This window comes from Thalia democratica, chromosome 9, assembly GCF_965202585.1.
Source record: "Thalia democratica chromosome 9, ktThaDemo2.hap1.1, whole genome shotgun sequence".
NCBI classification, from domain to species: Eukaryota; Metazoa; Chordata; class Thaliacea; order Salpida; family Salpidae; genus Thalia; species Thalia democratica.
The window spans coordinates 36,895,903-36,921,082 of NC_139173.1; the positions used below are offsets into that span (position 1 = coordinate 36,895,903).

Sequence of the window (25,180 nt, forward strand, 5' to 3'; positions counted from 1 at the left end):
TAGTTTTTACGACTAAATTTACACTAAAGTATTGTCGATTAGTTGTACAAATTTGTAGTTTTAAACTTAACTCTCCTAAATAGAACTATTGAAAATGTATATATAAATAAGTATTTATCTATATTTGTTACTGTACTTGTTTCGTCTCGAAATTTTTACCTGAAACTTGTTTTAATTCTTACATTGAACTATTTTGTTTTTAATTTAAGAATAGCTGTTTCTGTAAAAATAAATAACAAAAACTTTTAGATGTTTTTTGTACAAATAACGTTATAGAAAGCAAATAGTTATCTTTGTTATAGATAAAAAGTTTTTAAAGTAATATAAGAAATAATAACTGTCTAATTCAATGAAAAATTGTATAAGTGTAAACATGATCAGAAATTTTTTTGTTAATATTTTGAGTAGTATGTATTTTTTATGAAAGAATTTGCATAAGAGATATATTACTTTTTGAGATAATAAGTTGCTTAATTAGTAGTAATTTTTTCTTTACTGACAATATTTTGTCCATTAAAATATACTTGTATATAGAAAGAAAAAACACTAATTTGATTATATTTTGATTTTAATAATATTTGTACAAATAAAAATAGTTTTGAAAAAGTGTTTTCGTAATTACATAGGCATTTTGAACAACGTTAAATAAAAATAGCAGTTCCATAAAAGTATGTTTAAACTGTTTTATTATATTAAGATTATTATTGTCTTTTTTGTAACATTAAAAAAATAATTTTGCTTAGAAATTAGTTCTTACTATAATAAACTTTTTTTTTCTAAAATTCTTTTTGACTTAAAACTAAACTACCTGTAGTTTTTGTTGAAAACTATGTGATAAGTTCACTGTGTATAACTTGTTTAGTATTTGTACAAATTTAAAATTTTATTTTTTTAATTACAAAGCTTGGTGAATTGCTTTTCTTTATTACGTTGATGTTGTAAATAACAAAAACATTTTCATTTTTTTCAGATTTTTATAATTAAAAATGATTTAAAGATATAAAATTTGAGTTAATTTTTTTATGGAATAACTTTCAGAAAATTGGACTTAAAAGATGGGTTGAATAAAAAATGGAAATATAGGCTGTTTTCATGGTAGGTATGTTATTACATAATTTACATAAATTAGAAATTTTGCTTGAAAACTCGCATATATAAAAAAATGTACACAACAAAAAAATCAAATAATAATAATGTTTACCAGATCAAAAATAGTTTAAATAAATGAGTTTTGCAAATAACTTTGTAAAATGTTTTTTTGTTAGATTAAAAATAACATATTTATGCTAAAATTTGTCAATTTTGTTTTCTAATCAGTTGTTGGTAATAACACAATAAAAATGTTTATAAATTGCAACTTACTATGATTTACACTTTGCAAAAGTTGTTTTTCTAGATTTAACCTATAACAAAAATATTAAAATTGTTAAACTTTTAATAATTGTGCTATATCATAACTGTGTTCACAAAAAAAAAGTTTTAAACATTATACTAATTATTATTTTATGAAGCTTATCTTAATTGTTTATTAACTAAGAATTTAAATAAAAATTACCAATAGATTAATGTAAATTATTTTTAATCAGCTTATTTTTTGCACAGCATGTGCCTTTGTGAGTTTAAAAAATCAATAAAGTTAATTTAAAATTAATCAATATAAAATTGCGATTTGAACTTTTGTGACCTTCACTATATTAAAGTTTTCTAAAAAAGTTCAAACAGGTTTTATATGTTATTGCTTGGTAAACTTTATAAACTTTGTAAACAAACACAAGATTTTCAACAAGTCTTTATAGTTTGAATTTTATTTGTTTTTCAATGTGCTCTTTTATGCACAATAAAAGTTCGATTTATTGTTAAGATTTTCATGAATATAAACTAAATTTTGCTGATTTTATAGTGCTTGGAAACGCATTATATAGCAAACTTTTTGAAATGTTTAATATTTTAAGTTTTTACTTCTAAACGAAGTATGTATAACAGTTTTGTTATTTGTAAATTTGTTTATTCAGCATAATTATCACATTGTTAAGTTTTGTTGCTCCCAAATAATGTTTCTATTAAATTATTGCTTTACCATCTAGAATATTTATTTTTGAACCTAAAAAGTTGTTTCAACACCACTTTTAATTCAAATTCAAATAATAAATATTGTTGATGAGTTAGTTTAAAGAAGTATAAAAATTAGAATTTAAGTATACTTAGATACTACATTTCATTAAATCTGAATTTATTAAATTTTATTAATTTAAAGTAACGTACATCAATGATTACATTTTACTCAGAATAAAAAATTGCAAGAATATTTAATTTTCATGCAATTTCGCATAAGTTTTATAAACTTAAGAAGCATACCAGTTTTATTTATCTGATATTTACAAAGTTTATATTATTTCTACACAAATCACGTTCAACTACGTAATAATAAAAAGTGTAAAGTTTCCCCTTGTGTATTAGAAAATGTTTCTCTCAGTAGTAGTAAAATGACATTGATTTAATTATCATATCGTTCTCATACAAAGTCTGTTGTTTTAATGTTATATGCGTCAGTCTTTTTTATCACACTTTTTTCAATTTCACAATTGATTTAGTTGTTTGAAGAATTTTGCAGTAATATTTTTTGTATTGCCAAAAAGTATTTAACAGTAAATAAAAAATTAGACCTAGTATTAAATAGTAGTCAAGAAAAATTTTGTTTTAAATAAGCTGAAATATTTTTGCAATAATTTATGTATCATATAGAAGTCATCGATTTTCATTAATAAGAAAAAATTTGTAACATATACATAAAGTTTGCAACTAGACACAACTACAATAGTTTTCAAATTGTAGAAACTTGCTTAATTAATGTGTTTATTTATTATTTTAGCTAGAATTCAGATTTTAAGTCTCTATTATTATTAGTAATTGTTAACAAGAACGATTATGACTATATTAATAATTAATTAATCTAGTTAAGTATAAAATTTGCTTTTTTATATACATTCTGAAATTACTTATTCTTTAACTTAAAAATAATTCAAAAGGTACAATATCATATTAGCATCAATTACTGTACAGCAATTATCTTAGACTCTATTTGAAATTAAACTGTTACAAAACATTTGTATTTTTGGTAAATTTTAAAATAGCGCTTAGTTTTACCATACCAGTTACATTTATCTGATATTTAGAAAATTTCTAGTATTTCTACACCAATCACGTATGTCTACGTCACAATAACAAATGCACAAATTTTAAATTTCCCCTTGTGTATTGGGAAATGCGTTTCTCAATAGTAGCAAAATAACATTGATTTAATTATCATATCATTCTCATACAAAATCTGTTGTTTTAATGTTAAATGCGTCAGTCTTTTTTATCATATGTTTTTCGAATTTAGAGATTAATTTAAAATGTTTTTGGATTTTTTAATTATTTTGCAGTTATATTTTCTGTATTAAAAAAAAATTGCAATAAATAAAATATTAGTAAAATACTAAATAACAACCGACAAATTTTAATGATAATATTTGAAAAATGTTTTTGCAATAGTTTTTGTATTATTTCGAAGTTGTTGATTTTTATATTTACACTTATTAAAACAAGTGTGTAACTTTGCATAATGTTTGCATCTAAGTACAATTATGATACTTCTTAAATTGCAGACACTAGCTTAATTAAAGTTTATATTTAGTGTCATAAATATATATTCAGATTTTAAGTCTTTATTATTATGAGTCATTGTTAACAAGAACTGTTATGACTAATAATTTAGTTGGAATATTGTAAGTAAGAAAACAAAAATGTGTAAATTTTTTTAGTACTTAAAGATTAATTTGATTGAAAGTCAATGATTTTTATATTTGACTGATAAATTAAAATACATTTATAATGTTAGCAGTATCCAAATTATAGTTAAATTAGTTTTATAAAAATGTTATTGTTTTATAAGTTGTGTAACTTATTTTTTATACCAACTCTATTGATTTTATGCATTATTTTTGGCAAAAACAAACTGCTTTTTATAGTTTGTACCAAATATTATAACAATATATGATGGTAATAAACATTATGAATAACAAGTTATATAAGTTTAAATTTATAAATAAGTTTGTGGTTTTATAATACTATGCTTTTCTTGTTGTTGTTGTTGTTGTTATAAAACAGTAAACTAGTTTAACCTTTTTTGGGTGACACTTCTGTTTTTTAAGTTTTAAAAATTTTTAAGACTTTAATTATCTTAACTTTAGTGAATGTATTTAGTAAAACTTAGTTCTTTAAGTTATAAATGTCTAAGTTTATATAAATTTTTAAATAGATTGTCAAAATGTATGTTGTTTTACACAAAAGCGTAAACTTAAATACATTTATTTTTTTATATAATGATTTTGTATCACATTGAAATTCTTTTTTTAGTGTTCATAAGTAAGTTTTATTTTTATTAACTATTTAGATTTTAGTTATATACATTATTTGTAAATCTCTAAGTCTAAATATACTAAAATAAAATTATTGTAGTTTTTTAAACTTTTATTTTAATCAATAAACAAAACTTAAAGGGAATTTCTGTTGTAAGTTAAATGAAATTATACAAACTGCCAAAAGTACATAAATTTTTAATGTTTTTTCATTAACTCTTGTAGTAACTAAATAGATAATAAACAATTGTTTTTTAAAAGCTTCTAAGTATATACCAAAGCTATTCTCATTACTATTCAAACATTCAAATGCAAGATTAAATATATTGAACATTTAAATGTTTTCAATTATTACGTTTCTGACATTTTTTAATATTTAAAAGCATTACTATTTTTTGGTAAAATTGAAATTTTAAATACCAAACTTATATATTTGACATTTTAAAATGTTTTAGTGTTTAGTAGTAAATAAAAAAGAGAATGTGGTTGTATTTAAATAAACTATACAAATAAATGATTTTTAGACTTTTGAAAATAGTTTTTTTATTAGATTTTTGTTTTATTGAACAAAGTTACTACAAAAAATTGTTTATTAAATAAGATTATATCATTAATCAAAAGTTTATGTAGTAATTTACAATAAAATTACTGCTTTAAGATTTACATTTTAAACCAAGTACTAGATGTTTTGTAGTGCTATCTAAGATTTTTATCATTAATCAGTTTATGAATTTAACAAGAAATAGTATAAACATTAGTGCTATTTAATGTGTATAATTTTTTTTTAACTTTACGTTTTACAAAACTAATACTCAATAGCTGTTATCTAAATTAATTTAATTTAAGTTTACCTTATAGGTACTTAGTATTATTATCATAAGTTTAACTTTTTAAAACAATGTTTGTTTTTAATTTTTATTTTCATTACGTTGTACGTTTTATTATGTTTATTACTTGTTTGTTTGTGGGTTATTTTGGAAAAATAATTTATATTTTTTGACTTGTTTTGCATTTATTTTAGTTTTTGAAACATTGAACTTATATTGCCGTAAATAAATAGTTAAATAAAAACATATTTTATTTGTTTTCGTATTTATTTCGAAAATCGTTGAATATTTACAATACAAACAATCGTAAAATTTTAATGAGATATTGATATTACCAAAATAACTATTTCAAGTTTGTGAATTAAAAATTGTTGTTTTTTTCTTAATTTTTCTGTTAAATTTTTTATTGAGCACAAAAAAGTATAAAAAGCTTTAATAAAGAAGAGTTTTCAAATAATACAATACAGTTTGAAAGCTGTGCTTACTTTTTAATAAATTTTAGAATCTTGATTGTTTTGTAAACTATAAAACTCTTAAACTTTCTTGAACCTAGTAAAATCAATAACTCGTAAAAATCATAAGATCACACGTATAGATTTTTACAACTTTTATTGAAACTTGGTTTCGTAACACTTTGATTGAAACCTTAAGTAAAATGACATTGTTGATAATTGAATGTAAAAACTAAAATCTTATGTAAAATGTTATTATTCATATTTGAATGTGAAAACTAAAACCTTATGTAAAATGTCATTATTAATAATTGAATGTAAAAATCGAAATTTTATTAAAAATGTCATTGTTGATATTTGAATAGATGTAAGAATTAAAACTTTATTTAATATGTCATTATTGATATTTGAATGTGAAAACTGAAACCTTATGTAAAATGTCTTTATTGATATTTTTAAGATGTAAAAAATTAAATCTTATGTAAAATGTCTTTATTGATACTTTCAAGATGTAAAATTTGTTATTTTAAGTTGTGTAACGCATTGAAGAAACTGTAATAAAAGATTTCTTAAAACAACTTTTACATTTTTGTTTTTACGTAACTAATGTTTGAATAAGTTTTGTTTTTATTGTATTCAAAATTAGTCTTAAATTAGCCTAATTAAGCATATTATTAATTACTAAAAAGATAAAGTTTTTCTTATAAGTATTTTAATAGAAATAGTTGATTTTACAAACTTTAATGTTTTGTATATTTTTAAGAACATTAAAGCAATATATCAAGTAAAAAGTCTACAGTTTTTACTTTATTTATTTTTTCTGTTTATATCTTTTGTAATATCAAAACATTTATTATGTAATTATATTAGTGTAAACTTTTATATTCATAGTTACAAGTACATTTGACTAACTCAAGTAGTTGGCACAAATTTTAAAACTTGCATGGAGAGAATTAAAAAAGATTACTTCTTAAGCTAAACATGTTTTTTTAATTTATAGCTAAGTTTAATTAATTTTTTTAATTCTTTGATATACATTAATTTGTTGTACATAAGTAAAGTGAGTTTTATATGTACTAAAATTTTGGCTGAAAACTAAAACTGAATAAAAAACAGTTTTTTTATACAGCTAAATATAATTAAATTGCAATAGTTTCTTTATTTTTAAATTTATAGTTTTCATACTAAAAGTCTAAAATTTTATGAGAAAATATCAATATATTTATCCATAAAACTTAAGTAAAAAATATCACACATAGATTTACAAAAAATCACACCAGCATTAATGTATACTTCATATCATCTTTTTGTTTATGTATTATTGCATAAGTACGTTAATTGATGATAGATTATTTCTAAATTTTGAAACTGTACAAAACCAAATTATGTCTAGCTAAGTATAATTAATATTGTGATTGTTAACTTTTTAAATACTTACAGGATTGCCAAAATTTCTGGAATTTGACAGTTTAGGCAAAAAAACCTGAAATTTAAGAAATAAAAAAAACTTGGTGTTTTAAACAAAAATCACTTAAAAACCTAGAATTCTAAACTACTTTTACATTTATTAACTAAATTTTGATTAGATACAAAAAATCTATCAAGAATATAGAAAAAAAATTGCATAACTTTTTTCATAAAAAACACATTAAAAGTAGCTTTACAGTATCTTTTCATTGCTAACATTCTATTTAAAACAGTTTAACTTTAGTTTAATTTTATACGAAAAATGGACCAAAACACTTGTATTTTAAAACTTTGTAAGAAATTCCGAAAGTCTAAAAAAAATTACAAAATACTTTTGGCAACCACATACTTTTAAACAATTCTATTTTGACCCCTACCAAAACACATATATATCTACAATATTAAAATTTACTATATATATATATAAATCCTAATAAATTTTAATAACAACTGTAAATAATTTAAAAAAATATATAGTTTCATCATTTTTTAACACTGAATTTATAAATTAATGATAATACTTAAAATAGTCGAGATGTTTAAAGTATTATTTTATTTATTAAGTTAAAAAGTTAAATATAGTAAAAGTGTTCTTTAAACTTTAAAAAAATGCGAAATATAAGTTAAGTTGTCATTTTTGCATTTAAATAGAAATATTCGCAGCAATTGCATTAAAACACTTTTCTCTTTAGTTTTTGCAACTGTTTTTGCAAGTGCACTTCAAAAACTTTCTTCGCTTTGAAAACAATGTGTTTTTCCAATGTTTTTTTACATTATAATTGTAAACGTGAAATAAATGATTTGATGTGTTCAGAAAATTTCTAGTATTCCCACAAACACACGTTTGTAATGTCAAGTTCACATATTGAAAATTCCCCCTGCGTATCAAGTAATTTTCTCAATGTAACCACGAAATTGGTTTGAATATTTTCTCCTTTTAAAAACATTTCTACGTCTATAAATAATATGCTTTTGTTGTTTTTGTCAACTTAAATGCCTAAAGTTATTTGAATATTAGAATTTTTAAAACAAGTTATGAATTTTATTTAGTTCCATTAACTATTTTAGTTTTTTTTTTTTAAGTACCAAGTATTTTTTAATTAACTTTCAACTTTTCACTAGCAAAACACAAAATACTTTTAAGCACATTAAGTAAAATTTAAATTAATGCATAATAATGGTAACTTTGTATTAAAAAAAAAATTAGTTTCAGTAACCTTTACATAAGTAATTGGGTTTCATTTACCAAAAATATTGAAGTTATTTTCTTTATAGAATTATAACTTATTTAGATACAAAATATAATACTCAAACAGAAACAAGTTATGTATCAATTCATTTTTAATCTTAACCTTCATAACTAAGGTTTGCAGAAAGGTTTATTGCTATAAAGTTTTGTTACGTACTCAATCAATAAAAATAAGAAACTAACTATGATTGGGAGCTATAAATTAATCTACAACTATTAAGTATGTATTAAATTTGAATAAATAACCAAAATAGTACTAGTAGTTTAAGCTTCTTTTAACATTTGTATTTTTTAAATTTTTTAGACCCCTGTTATAATAGGTTTGTTATGTTTCTATAGCTACAAGTGCTATTAAGTGACAAAGTCAAGAGTTGGCACTATTTTTAAATTTAATAAAATTACATAGCTTGTAATTAGTTGTATAATGGTTTTAACTATAGCTATCTTTATTTAAGTCAGGAAAAATTTTTAAAGTTCAATACAAACAAAATTAAAAGAATTTAATTAAGTTCAGTATGCAACTATTAAAATAAACGTTGTCTAATTATTAATATTTAAACACTATAATTTTTTGATAAAATTTTCTGCATAGCTTATATACGTTCAAAAGACTTTATTTACGTGAGCCTAGTTTATAATTTACTTGTTTTTTATACAGATAAATAGTTTTTGTTAGATGATAAACAGTCCTTTCACGTTATATGTCAAAATTCGGAATTATCGGCCACATTTTATTTGTAACTTAATATTTATTGGTTTGTTTGACTTTTTAAATATTGTTGAAAAAAAAAAACAATACTTTACATAAATAGAAAGTTCCTTGTTAATTAAATGTTTTCTATATAGTTTTTTTTTTATATATTTATTATAATTCGAATAAATTATTGCTGTATTACAAATAAGTTTTTCAAAAATTTAGTTTAAGTGGAATATCTTCATTAAAATTCCTTTAAAGTTAATGCATAAAGTTGTATTGTTAGTTTTTAAAATATTTATCATAATTTAATTTTGTTTTAAATTTACGCAACAAAATGATATAAAGAAAATTTAAATTACTTTTTATTAAATTATGTTTTAAGATAATTTTTTTTAGGTACAAAAAGTTATAAAGTGACTGTGTTAAACTTAATATAACTTATAGGTCTTTTAAAACGTAGAAATTTTGTTTAATTATAGTACGATTAGAATTAATTTATCTAAAAAGCTATATTACAGTTGACAAAAATCTAAAAGTTCATATTTGAAGCTTTGATATTACTATAAAATTTCCAGACTTTTTCAATTTATTAAATCAATAAAAATAAATAAAAAATAACAAAATATTTCATTAAAGGTTGGCAATTTGGCGCAGAAGTTTTCAATCACTGAATCATCCCAAATATAAAAAGTTAGTTTTCTTATTAATTTTCAATAAATTTTATAAAAGCCTTCTTTTAAATGAAAAAATAATAATTTAAGTTTAGTTTTTAGACTCAAGAATTACTTTCTAAAAGATAAATAAGGATTGTTATTTTAAATTTTACTAAAACTATAAAATCTTTACCATTATTAAGTTGAAAAAAACTTATGAACTACTTAATCTTATCTTTAATATTTGTAGTATTTCCATGGTCACAAGTATTACTACGTCATAATGTTAAGTGTTTGGCACAAAATTGAATAAATATGCTTCAAGTTCAATGCTAATTAACTAGAGTTGACTTTTAAGTATGGTTTGATTAATTAGCTATTATTTACTAAAAATTACCTGAACACATATGTTTTACAAAGTAAATTTTTACTTATTGTAAAGTTCATTAAAACTGTTCAAACTCGGATAGTTTTTTTTGGTTGAAAACTTGATACTGATTGAGAGTCACTTTGATTGTTCCAAATGGAACACATATTGTAATTATGTTATTAATATTTTCACAGTTACAAGTTAATGACGTCATGATATTAAATGTTTTCCACCAAATTAAATGAAACCTTGAAATTAAATACTAGTTAACTTTGACTTTTGGGTATGATTTATTTGTTTTCAGTTTTTGATAACTGTAAATTAATATTTTTTTATTAATATTACTACTGAGTTGTTTTATAAAGTTAAAATAGTAACAATAAAAAATCCATAATTTTTTAAAAAGTGTTTTTCTAGTACATATAAAACTCTATTTATTAAAGAATATAAACAACTTTTCCTTTTCTAAAGATTCTGCTATTTAAAAAATGCTATAACATCATTATAAAATTATTGGTTTTAATATTTTACAAAAAAGTTTTAATAATAAGTTGTTTAGAACATTACAAAAAATAGTTTAGTTTTCTATTAAGCCTACGACTTTTTAACAACAGATATTTAAAAAATAACTTTAAATTTTAGTCTCAAATTTAATTACAAAATTAAAATTTAAGATTGCATGACAAGCTTATTTGATTTATTTTCATTAATAGTAACCAGTTTTCCTTACCAATTATTTTTATAAAACTTGAACTTTAGCTAGTTGATATATCATGCCTCGAAGCTTAAAAACAAGTTTTATAAAAGTTAAAATTTTATATGATAATATAATTAGTAGTTAATACTTATAAAAACATTATTGTTATATTAATATTATTTTAATTTCGTTATATACGACTTGTTATTCTATCAACTTATTGCCATAACTTAACTATCTGTTTATATTGTGTTATAAGTTGATTTAAAAAAAGACTTTTAATACTTAAGGTCCTCTTTTATTTACAAACATAAAGTGTAGCATAATAATTTGAAAATATTATCTATTATCTATAAAATCGTGACTATTTTAAACTATAGTATATTTCTGTTCCTATTGTTTATTAATTTGTCTTCATATTTATCTTAACAATTTGTTTTTTGTAATTAAAACAATTTAAACACATAATTAGATGAAATTAATTTATGATTTTTAATGAGTTTAAAGTTTTAAAATTTTATTCTTTTTAATACGGTTTTGTTTGTTTATTAGTTTTTAGAGCCTAATTAAAACTTAAAAATTTAACTAAATTCAAAAAAAGACACCAAAATAAGATAATTTTCAAGTATTAATAGTTGTTTACTATTATTTTCTTTATACATTAAAAGTTTTGTTATTATTAGTTTTACTAAATATAAATTTCCCGAAAAAAAGATTTAAGAATATGGATAAATTTGTGAGTATCATGTTATAACAATTATTATTAATAGTTACTTGAATTATATTTCTATATTTACTACATATATAAATAAGTAGATTTAATATTCTATTAAAAAAAAATGTTTTTTCTAGTTTTTAATACTTAATTAAATTTCTTTTTGAATATATATAGTAAAAGTTACTGCTAATAATATTTAAATCAAAACAACTTTTTATTAAACACATTAGTAAATTATTTTGTATTATTGTTTTAATTAAACAATTTTTTTACAGTTTTGCAAAGTGTATTAAAAGTATATGTTAAGGTTATTTAAAGTAAATTTCTTTTACATCTGTTTGATATAACCAAACCACTATAACCAATATCTTTACTACCCTTTAAGTTTAATTATTGTTTTTGTAGATACATGGGTTTTTTGTAATACTATTTAAAAAAAAAAATTCTAGTTTTTAATACTTAATTAATTTTTTATTTGAATATATATAGTAAAAGTTACTGCTAATAATATTTAAATCAAAATAACTTTTTATTAAACACATTAGTAAATTATTTTTTATTATTGTTTTGGTTAAACAAATTTTTTTTTACAGTTTTACAAAATATATCGAAAATACATGTTAAGATTGTAAGTAAATTTCTTTTACATCTGTTTAATATATCCTAACCACTAATTATCAATATCTTTGCTACCCTTTAAGTTTAATTATTGTTTTTGTAGATACATAGGTTTAATTTTTTTTACTTTTTTTTACAGCAAGGCTTTTGAACTTATTTTATTATGGTTTATAATTTAGTTTAAGGTAAAATTCTAAATAACCATTTCTTAGCGCATTTAAATTCTTACTATGCGTTATATTTTATTAAAAGTATTTTAAAATAAATTTATTAGAAAAACAATTTATACCAGTATCTGTTTGAATTTATATTGTTAAGTTTAAAATTTTATTTTCAGTTTTTTGTTACAGTTTTACGTAAACAAAATTCCCCAATTTCAAGTTTTTTATAATACTTAAATGTCATCTGAAAATTTTGTATATTTAATACATATCATATTGTTTAATACAGTTAACTTCTAAATATTTTATTGTAATATTATTAATTTTACAACTCTAATAATATGTTATATATATATATAGAGTAAAAATGATTTAAACTGTTAAATATGAAAAATAAAATGTATTGATCTTATAAATCATAGAAGGATACTGTTATGCGAACTAGATCACGTACCAAATAATTTTTATTGCATAAAAATATCCAACTAAAAGTTGTGTCAATAAAAGTTAATGAAACATTTTTGTTTGTTGATATAATAAAATAGACTGATTGATCGCTTTGTATGTACGATTTTCAGTAATATTTTAACAACTTTCAAAAAAAAATCTTTACTTTTCACTATGTTTTGTAATACAAGTCAAATTTAATAATACTTTAAAAATTTAGATTTAGTAATTTACAAGTTAAAATTAATTAATTAATAAATAAAAAAACAACTATAAAAAACCATTTAGTATTTTCAAACACCAAAAATTTCATTTTAGATTTACTATTTGATTTTTCCTTTTGAGTTTTGAAGTAATTATTAACTATAATGTTTTTAATGATTTATCTAAATAGTTAATTGTTTTTTAAAACTATTACTTAACAAGTATAAAGTTAGTTTTTACTAGTTGAAGTACGACGTTTTTTTAATCTAATCAAAATTGTAACTTACAAAATAATTATTGAATAGTTCTATTTCTATTTAATGCATGAAGTTTTGTAAAAGGTTTATATAGAATGCAATGTATATTAAGTTAAATTTTTTGAAAAATCAAATATACTTTTTTGCAGTTTCTTAGATGTGACACTAGGAAAACATTCGACCAACCTGTTTAAGAAAGTGTAATTATGCTTGAATAGATTAAAAGTAAGTTTTCTATTTTTAAAACTATTTTACTAATGTATCCCTATTTAAAAGGGTATTTGAAACTTTTACGTACATTACTGTTTTTAAATGAACCAATAATATAAAAAAATTTAATGTTCCAAAACTTTTTCTTTGTCAGGTAGTTTAATTTAATTTATAAAATTAAAGTAACAAATGTTAGTTAACCTATTTGCATATAATTTCTAATATTCTTAATTTATGATTTATCGTTTACTTTAAGTAAGTTTTAGCTAGCTTTTATTGTCTTAATTTTATTAGCACTTCTTTATATTCTAAATTATTTTAGTAAAAAATGTTACTTGTTTTTATAGAGTTATCAAATTACTCAGTATTTTATTTTTTAAATTAAATCCTTAAACATTTTTAGCTTCATTTTTCAACATTTAACTTTAATTTCTATAAGCTTACTTTAAAATAAAGTTTCTTTTTTCAAACGTTTATGTTATGAAACTTTTCCAAATTTAAATTATTATTCTCTTTTAAATATTAAAGTTTCATATCTCGTTCACCACATTTATCAATGAAATAAAATAACTTAAATTAGAGTTTTAGTTTTATAACTTAAGCATTTAGAAAATTTATATTATTTTCATTGTTACAAGCATTGTTACGTCATAAGGGTTAGTTATTGGCACAGAATTAAAATATTTGTTAAAATTTAATAAATTTAACTTACACGTAAAGCCAATGCGTAAACGTGTTTTCTAAAAGTAAAAAAATAATTTTGTGGTAATGTTTTAATAAGCTGTACAGTTAACTTACTTATGATATATTTTTTTTAACCATATTAAATTTTGTAAAGGTTTTCTGATTTATTACAGTTTTTGATATATCTTAAATTTTATTCTTAGCAGTATAAATTATTTTTCAAACATTTTTTTTCATCTTTTTAATAATTAACTATATTTTCTGAAACTCTTTTACTTAAAGTACGTTTTTTTTAATAAAATGAAGTTAGTTAATTTTGAAATAAGACAACTAGCTGTTATCATTTTAAACATTAAAATTATTATTTCTTTAGAATCAATTGTCTAAATTAATTTATGAATTTCTAATTCAAATAAACTCAATTTAGACTTCGTGAGAACGAAATGTCTACAAAATTAATTATTTTTCTAATCTATTTTAAGTATAAATTAATTTAATAATGATCACGACTAGTTTTGAGAAAAATAGTTTAATAAACTAGCAATAGTTTTCACATTAATTTTAAATTAATATGTAGTTAGAAATAGCTTAGGTATTTTTTTATTAAAACAACAGATGTTTTTATATTTCTTCCCACACATAAGTAATTTAATTATGGTTTTTGTATTTATTATGTTTTAAAGTTTTGTAGTATTTATTAAATTATTAGATGACTACTTATTTCTAAAACTATATCTGTTATTGATTTTTTTAATTAGTTAAATATTTAAAGCTTTATTTACAAATACTTAAAAATACAAAAGCTGTTATGTATATTTTGTGAGTTTACTATAACGGTTTTACTCTTTGTCCCAAATATTAATATAAAAAAGTATACAAAAAGTTAGTGTGTCAAAATTCAACTAAGTTTTTGTAAAATTTAATCATAACAGAGTTTTAGATTTGTTGTATCGAAAATATGTTTTAAATAATATTTTAATTATTGTCCAATAAAAATTATCAAATAATTTAAATATGTTCGATAACTAAACCTACGTAACTTATTTAATGAAATATTTCTTAAATAAATTTTAGCTAGCTGTTCTTACATTTAAATTTACAAAATGTTTAGTATAGTTTTTACTTTATTAAATTAATTATTTGTTAATTTCGTGAGAATATATAAACTATTTGTCTACTTTTTGAAATGAATGCATTTTAAGTATAACATTAAAGTATAATTTAAATCTATTTATAATCCAAGCTATTATCTTAAATTAAGTTGAAACAAAATACAAGTTGTACTAAATACTTGAAAAAATAACTGAATTTAACACTAAGGTTGCTAACAAAATTTTAGTTTAATAGATGTTTTACTATAGATTCCCGCGGTTATAATTAATTATAAAGTTTTAGTGGTTTAATTTTGAAAACTTGGTTTAAAAAATAATTATTTTGTTTTTACCTACTGATGATATATGTTTATAATTATAAGCTGTATTTTATAGTTAGAAAAACAACCTAATTTATTGTTAGATGAGAGTTTGTTAAATTTGATCATTTCCTTACCACAGTGTTAAAACTCTAGATTGAAAATAGTCTCATTGATATTTAAAGTTTAATTCATAATAGTTTATATACAATGTTTGACATAAAAATGTTTAGTAATTTATGTCATTATAAAGTATCATAATACATTTTTCGATTATCTAAATTCTATAAACACTGACTTACTTTTATTTAAGTTTTATAGTTTTTATTTAAAATATGATCGTGTTTTGTACAGTTTATAAAGTAAACTAAAGTTCAATTATCAAGCTTTTGGTCATTAACTAAAATATAATGTAGTAATAATGAATACTCAATATACTTATATTATAAGCTTTACTATCAAATTCGTGAACTTAATATAAACTAATTACTAGTTTTTGTCACGAAATACCAAATCACAAGTAATAAGAATTAAAATCAACAACTTTTTAATGCCAATAGTTCATTCTTAAGTTTATTAACGTTTATTTTTATAGCATAAATTTTTTGTGAAGTTTAAGTTTATTTCTACAAATCCCATCAATTTATTAAAACATTTTCAAGTATTTTAATTTTTTACATATAACTTAACAAATTTAAAATGTCTAGGCTTACAGTGTTTAGTTATTATGAATGTACTTAAATAATCAAGAGATATTTATAAAACTTTTAGTATATATTTTAAATTGTTTATGTTCAAAATTAACTTGATAATTTTTCTGTATGATTATATATTTTTTTTTAATACAACGTAATAGTCTAAATTTAGTGTTTAAAACCTATAGTGATACAAAAACTTATACTTATAATACTTACATTCATACAAATTAAACACTACCATTGTTAAAAACAACTAAACAAACACTTTGTATTGTTACATTTACTACAAAGATGTTTTTGAGAAAGTAAGTACTTTACAAATTTGTAAGCAAAACTAGACAATTCTAATTTTAGCTATAATATAATTATTTTTAGATGGTTTTAAGAAGGATAGTTTCAAATTTTAGTTTATATAGTTTTTGACAAAACAATCTGTAAAAATATAATATATGAGTATAAACGTTTTAGTAATTTTGATTTTTTCCTAAAATTTTCTCAAAGTTTGCTTTTTTACTCAAAAAATACAGTATGGTTTGAATTTACTTAAGACAGTAATTAAAATAGTTAATAGCGAATTTAATACAATTAAGTATCGGTATGTAGAACAATAACTATTAGTAAGCCTTACGTTGTCACGAAATATTTATACAACAATATTCGAAATTTAATAATTTTTTATGCCAAGCTAATTAGCATATATAAGTATTTTACTAACTAAACATTTCCCATTTTACTAAATAAATTCCAAATATTTTACTACAGATTAGTTGAAGTGTTCTGTAGTATAAATGCTTCATTGGTTTTTCAATGTCAAGTTCCATGTTTCAAATACTACAAATAGATTTTTCTCACAGTTCAAATAGAATTAATGTTTTTGTAGTTTTTTCTATGGTTATCTACAGTTTATTTTTTGTCATTTTGATAAATTGGTAAGAATTATATTTAAATTTACTATCAAATATATAATTATGAGTTAAAAATTGTGTTTTCTTGTAATATTTTCAATATTTACATTTTTGATATTCAAGTATTTCGAATGTGTAATTTAACGTGCAAAAACAGCAATTATGTTCTGAAATATCACAAAATTTCAAATCACCTGGGAAAATTACATGCTTTTGTGTTACAAATTTCAAATTCCCAAAAAAAAAATTGACAAATAAAACTTTCTTTCAACAAGTACAAGAAATGCTTAAATAATGTTTGTTTTAAAAAAATTTAAACTTTTATTTGTTTTGCTCGGTCTTTTTTTAATAGCTAAAATATATTTCAAAACTATAAAATTTTATTATATATAATATAAAATCGAACTTTAACTTAAAATATAAGACCTAAACACAGAAATTATAATTATAAAACTATGTTTTCTTCTACAGTGTAACTGTTTTTTTGTTAAGTTTGTATTGTAAGTTTACCTTATACAAAATAAATAAATAACCACTAAAAAACTGTTATGTCAACTTTTATGTCCGAAAAATGTTTATTGCTTAATTCTAAAAATATAAACATAAATAGTTATGATTAACTTATAATGATATATTAATATTATATATTAGTTGTTTACTTTAATTTTACATATTTAATCTTTTATAAGTTTTAAAAAAGTTCCTTTGAATAAAAAAAAGTAATATAGTTTGCCTTACAACAATTAAACTTTATAGCTTACCATTAATCTTATACAATTTGTTATTGGTTCCTAGTTTTAATAACTTCAGTACTAAGAAAATATACAGAATAATTTCAGTGAAAAACATGATTTTACGCACAAATTCTACAAAATATCATAACAAGTACTAAGTAGAATAAAATTACCTTCACTGTCTAAAATTTATCTGAAAGTTCCGGTAAAATTCGTGATTTTACTACAAATATTTCATTATGTAATTTTAAAACTTTTCCCGCAAATGTTAAATCTTATTGTAGTTGAAAAATGTACTTAAAACAGTTTGTTTTGTCAATTGGTCAAGGAAAGTTTTATTGAATCAATCTTAAAATGTCAAATATCTTTTTAGTAACATAAGTATTTATTTATTTACTAAAAACTGGAATTTTAGTTTCAATAATTTTCCTTACGGGTTGTTTGTAGTAAAAATATTTGATCAGTATTCCGAAAATTTACTTATCATGTGTTAATAAATATTTGTAATGTTTTTGTGTTCATATTACGAAATTTGTTGAATGCTTGGGGCAATTTACAGTATTTTGTACTTAATTAGCTTGAAAATATTTTGTTTATGAAAACTTTGATTTAATTTAAACTAAATATAAAATTAAATTTTGTTTAAACTTATAAATGGTCTGATCTTATATTTTTATTTCTAAGGTTACTTAGTTTATTTTTTATTCTTCAACTAAATATGAAGAATGGTTTAAAGACATTTATTTGAAACTAAAACTGTTGATTAAAAAAATTTGTTCAAAAATAAGGTTTTTTAATGTTTTAGTAATTTTGATAAATAAATTTTAAATGTAGAAATTATTTAGTTATGCTACTAGGAACCAAAAACAAATTTGTAACTTACACTGATAATTAAAATGTTGCATAACTTTTTTGGTTTATTAATTTGGTTTTTATGTAAGTTAAAAATTCTTAATCAGTGTGTTAGTATAATCGATATAATTTACATTATTAAATATGCTTTAATCAGAAGTTTCTTTATAAAAAGTTCTTACTTAGTATTTCCTAAAATTAAAATCAATATACTTTTAAAATTTAAAAAAAATTTAATTAGTTTTTGAAGGCATTTTTTTTATTAATAACATTTCATTACATGTTTACTGATGTTATCATTGTTTGTTTCTAAACATCAAAAACAAAAAAATTATAATTGTTTTTATTTGCAGTACAAACTTGTTGTTAAATTTTATTTTTGTCAATGCACGATTTTAAAACTTTTATGTAAATTCAAACCATGTAATTTTATATGTAAACACATTTAGTAGTTATATTTACATATAAACATGTTATTTTGTTTATAATCAATATGTTTTCTTGTTCTGTTTTTTTACCTATATTAGTGAATTCTAAAATGTTTAGTGTTAGTATAATACTGTTTACAGAAGTATATGTTTTTTTATTTGAAATAAAAACAAAAATAAAGTTAAATTTTTTGTTGTATTTTATGAATATTTCTTGATGATTTTTTTTTAATATATGTTGTATATATTTAAGTTTTCATCTCAGTTTTTTGATTTAAATTGTTTTTGAAAACTTAAACTTAAATAAAACTGTTTCTGCAAAACTTATTCACTATTTCTAAAAATAAATAAGTTATCGCTTCACAACTTTAAATTTTATCATATTATAAAATTTTTTATTGCTACATTCTGTAGTAAGCGTTTTAAAATTTGGTGGAAAAGTTTTATTTAAGGCACAAATTCAAATACTTAGGTACTGATTCATAAGCATGTAATTTTGTGATTACTGCCGATAGTATGCAACTATTTTGTTTTTATGATAATACTTTTGTGATTTTTACTCTGAGATGTTTTTTATGCTAAATATACTTGAAGCTAATGGTCTTTAATATTATTTGTGTTTTTTAGAAAGTTGAGTTTTTTTTCCACTATAAGTTGTAACGTATATGTAAAGAATGGAAAGCTTCAAGTGATATTTCCAGGTATTTTAAATATAGTTTTACATAAATGAAGTCGGAAACTTTTACAACAGTCTAGGTTTTAAATACAGTAGTTAGTATCAAATTTAAAACGTAATTACTGTAATTAGGAAAACCATGAAATTACATTTCAAAGCAGACTTCGTAATTTATCCTCAATATAAGAGAAATGATATTCTTTTAAAAAATTTTCATTCCAAATACAAACAAAAGAATATATATGCTAATACTAGCACATCATACTAGTTTAAGCATAAAAGCGAATGTTACATATATAATGTAAAATAATTAAATTTACATAGAAAATATCTATTTACTTGTTAAAAGTGGATTTTTTGGTTAGCTAAAACTGAATACCTAATATAAATATAAAATACTAAGAAATTTTGCTTAATAGACTATTTTTTTAAATTTTAATACTATCAAAGAACTACTCTCAGTTAATTATAATAATAGAAGTTCTATTCAGTTTTAATTTTTTATACGTTTAATAAAACTTGACTCACACAATCTTATCAAATTGTGAAAGTTATATGCAGATATAATATACGCGTTTAAAGCAAATAACTATTTAACAGCTGCATGTATTGAAATGCATTAAGAAGTTATGAATACGACTGTCAAAAGCTTCAATGCATTAACGATATACGAAACTAATTTACGAAGATTCACTATTTTCTCCCAAGTGAATTGAATGCAGATCTTTGCAACTTGCCAATATATTGATTTGTTATGATTTTTTGAAAGAATTTTTTTATTTTCTCAATGTTTTTGTTAAGTTTTTATAGTCTAAATTTTTAATACTGGTTTTTATTGGTAAGCAGTATTCATGAATGTAATTTTATTTAAAATATTTTTTAAGTTCTGTTTTCAATAACTTTTTGTATTTAACTTTCCAGTGATCTATTTTACTTTCAAAACAAAAAAATAAATTGGAAAATAAAGTAAATTTTAGGCAATTATATCAAATTTAACCTTTTTATTGCGAAGAAAAGTTTAATAGAGATAAAGATTAATAAATATTTAAACTTAATTTGATGAATTATTCATAGCTTTAACAGGAGTCTAATTTTCGATATAAGTTTTCTACTCGTAAACTTTGTCTTATAACTTTGATTTATGCTGAAAAAATATTTAAGTGAAACCGGTAAAAGTTATTTTAAACTAAAACCATTAAATTTTGGTTTTTAAAACTGATTTAACAAACTTCTATTTTATTTTATTAATAAAAATATAACTAGGTCCTTTAAAGGTTTTTTATATAAATAGTTCAGTTTTATATGCTTTTGTAAACTTTATAAATAACTTTTTTGTCATTATTTTTAACGGTAGTAAAATATATTATAGATTTAAAAATTTAATATAAAAGATAACAGATAACAAAAATACTTCACTGTGAAATATTTGTTGAATATAAGTTTGTTATAGTTAAATTTAAAAGTAACAATAAGGAATTATCGTTATCAAACTATTCATAAGTTTGAAAGTGATAAATTGTTTTAGACTATGTGTACATTTTAGCTTAGAAAGCAAAAATAGTTACAAAGAAAAGTTATAAAAAAACTTGCTTAAAAGTTTTTAAGTATTTGAAAAATTTAAGGTATTTATTAAGAAAGGTTCTTTTTTCCGTTTTAGTTAAATGTAATTTCATCAATTTTTAAACTTAAAAATTAAGTCTAATACCAGCATCATTTTAAGTGGTTAGTATTGAAATAGATTTTAAAAGTAAAAGTTTTTTAGACGTTTTTATAGCAACTGCTTTTGTTTGTTGAATTTGTAAAACAAGAATTCTATGTGGGTTTGAGATTTTCGCATTTAATTTTATTCAATAAAGCGCTGAAAGTACTTTTATATAAAACAGCAGATTTTGGTTCTAAACTTTGAATATAAGAAACTGCCGTGTTTATATAAACAGAATAATAAAGAGAAATGCAAAACTAGTAAACGACTACAAATTATAAATATAAACTATAAATATTGATTTTGAAAAGTAACTAAACATTTTAAGCTTTTTTATTTTTTGGTAATCTTTGAAATACTCTTAATCAAATATAGAATTTAAAAAACGGAGTTTCAGTCGTAGGCAACATAGTTAACAAAATTGCAGATTTTTTTGATGAAACTTCTAAATAAATAAACTGTTAAGCAGATCCTTTCTGATAGAAATATAAAACTGACATTTTGCATTACATAAAAAAAATAGTTGTTATAATTTTTTTTTTAATGATGTTACATATCAAGTATAAATGCAACAAAACTAAGCTCAAAAAACGTGTGATAAACTGTAGATTTTTAATTTAACGTTAAGAAGAACTAGTTGACTAATTTTCAAATATTAAAAACAAACCTACAATAAAATACGGACGGTAGAGTATTTTCAAGAGCTTTTTTTGAATAAAAGTTACAGTCGTTTACAACTATTGATATTATCTAAAATCTTTTAACAAACATTCAGTTTTAGTTTTTTAGTAGAGTATGTAATAAATAAAATAACTTGGAGTTAGTTTTACACTCTAAACTTGTACAAAATGTTAAATATAACTATATCTTTCTTAAATACTGTAAATATTAAGACTATGAATTTCTTTTTTTTTATCAAACGCCAACTTGTTTTAAGTAGTTAACTAATTTATACAATAAAAGCGTTACAGAATTCATTTTTAAGTTTTAATGCTATCAGTGTTTCAAATTACGTTGATGAAAATAGTATATTAAAATTGTATAAAAAAAACTGTCAATTGGATATAAAATACTTATTCTTAACAACTCATAAACTTTCAAACCAAGCCAGGAGTCTACAGACATTTTTTTAGACAGATTTACTATCAAAAGTTTTTCGTGGGCTTCGTGTGTTTAAAAAAGTATTAACAAACTTCTTTTTTTTTAATAGTAGTTTTAATATTAAAGTTTTCAAGACAAGACTGTAAATAACGACTAAAAAACTGTGCTACTTTTTACAAAAGTTTTAAACCAAGGGCGAATTAAAATAGCTTTTTTTCCATAAGTTGTTTTTTAGCTAAAAATACTTCGTTGGTTAGTTTTTTACTTAACGGGTCGAACATAAGCATAAAATATAAACTAAACTTCTGCTTAACTTCAACAACTGTTAGTCATTTAGTCTTTACAAGTCTCTTATGTCAAATAGTAAACAAATTTTATAGGTTAAAAAAAAAAATATAGTTTGCTACAAAAAAAACAGTTGTTTTTGAAAGTTTTCTGTAAAATTTCTGTAAAGTAACAGTCAAATATAAATATACTTAATAATTAAGCAAAATCTGTTTAAAAATATTATGCTTTTGCTACTACATAAATTATCTTTAACTTAAACGTTACTGTTGATTCTAAAATTTAATTCCTTAACTTTACAAGCTTTTATAAATTAGTAAAAATAAGTTCTTTTTTCATGATATTACATTGAGAAACTCGCAACAACAATTTGCAAAACTTTTTTGATATCGTATTTGTAGGTGTAAGCTGGAACAAGTCAAGTGGAATTGCGTTTTCTTACCTTGAATAAATTGTGTAATTAATTTATATGCAGGGATCTTCTTTTACATAACGGATTTCAACTTCAACGAACCAGCAATAGTTAGCCTTATTAAAAAGTATAAATAAAATTAATCTGAAATTAAAGTCTCCACAAATACTAGCTTCATTATAAAGTATATATAAAATAAAATTTTATAAAATTATAAAACCCACAAATTTTAGCTTCATCATTAAATATAAACAAACTGAAACAAAAATTAAAATACACACAATTTTAGCTTCATCAATAAGTATAAATATAATTAATCTGAAATTAAAAAACCCACAAACACTAGCTTCACTAAAAAGGGGAAATAAAAATTAAGTAAGAGCTTTCAATAAACTAGTTTTAGCTCCATTATTAAATGTAAATAAAATTAATCTGGAATTAAAATACCCACAAATGATGACTTCAATAAAAAATTTCTATATAATTAAGTAAAAAATTTAAAAACCACAAATACAAGCTTCATCAAAAAGTATAAATAATATTAAAATCACTTAAAAAACCCACAATAGCTAGTTTTATTAAAAAGAATAAATAAATTAAAAAACAACTAAACTCACAAATACTAACTTCATTAAAAGATATAAATACAATAAAACAATTATTAAAAAACCACAACACATAGTTTCATTAAGAAGTATTAATAAAATTAAGCTACAGTGAAAAACCCACAACTACATGCCTCATTAAAAAGTATAAATAAAGTTAAGAATATATTTTAGAACCCACAAATTCTAGCGTCATTAAAAAGTCAAAATTGAATTAAAGAAAAACTGTAAATCCAGCAAATTCTAGTTTCACTAAAAAATATAAATAAGTTTAAAAGACAATTAAAGAACTCACAGCAGCTAACTTCATTAAAAAGTATAATTTAAACTAAATAATAAAAATCACAATAGTTAACTACAAAAAAAAGGAACTAATTTAAACATTAACTAAAAACCCACAATAGATAGCTGCATTTAAAAATATACATTAAATTAAACAATTTAGGGCGGTGTGGGTGGGATAGTGTCATTAAAAAACCAATAAAAGTGACATCATGAAAAATCTTGCAGACACCTATAAGCAACGTATCAACCAACTTTTCATTATAAGGAGCATAAATCAATAAAATTTTAAATAAACTGAGTATCACATGAATAACCATCCCCATACAAGGTCCATGGTAAGATCAATGTTGTTTGTTTACGTCGCAAACAACTTTTCAGATTCTTAAATTCGTTGTGAGTATTTATAAATACAACAAATACCATAGTTTGTGGGTTTTTGCTTATACGTCAAACGGAATATTTTATACTTTATTAATCTATATTTTTTTATTTTCTATACTAAACTATTTCAAGTTTAAATACATTTATCGTTTAATAACTAGTTAAAACTTATAAAATAAACTGTTTGTTTAACATATATAAAAAACAGACAATTTTCTTCAAAAGTTATAAATTAACTAAACTTGTATGTTCGTGTGATTATACACTCATAAAATGTAATGTTTCAAAATCTTTAAGTTTTTGTCGATTCTAGTTAGTTAAGTACACAGCTACACAGATGACTAGCTATAGTTATAAATTAAAAAAGTGGTAGTAACAACTTGTGTGTATAAAAATTTGTAAAGGTTGAATAGTTGTTTACTATATAGTTTTTTTTTTCAAATGTTTTATTATAGCATAATTGATTATAAAACTTTTTAAAATAGTAACTGGTTAATTTTGATAAACCAATTTTGTAAAAATGATTTTCTGTAATTTTTACTGCTTTTATATATTCTATAATTTTAAAAATTACGAGATTTTGTTTGTAAACCG

The 25,180-nt window shown here is 20.9% G+C and overlaps 1 long non-coding RNA gene across 2 annotated transcripts; it reads left to right on the top strand.

Annotated features, from left to right (window-relative positions):
- Window positions 1-968: 968 nt before the first annotated feature.
- LOC145844420 (uncharacterized) lies at window positions 969-20,553 on the top strand. Of its 2 annotated transcripts, none has more exons than XR_014370281.1 (5): window positions 969-1,099; window positions 9,054-9,150; window positions 9,729-9,782; window positions 13,367-13,442; window positions 20,416-20,553. It is a non-coding gene; the product is annotated as an uncharacterized LOC145844420 (long non-coding RNA). The 2 variants fall into 2 exon arrangements; XR_014370280.1 differs by lacking the exon at window positions 20,416-20,553 and adding an exon at window positions 16,983-17,547.
- The last annotated feature ends 4,627 nt before the right edge of the window (window positions 20,554-25,180 follow it).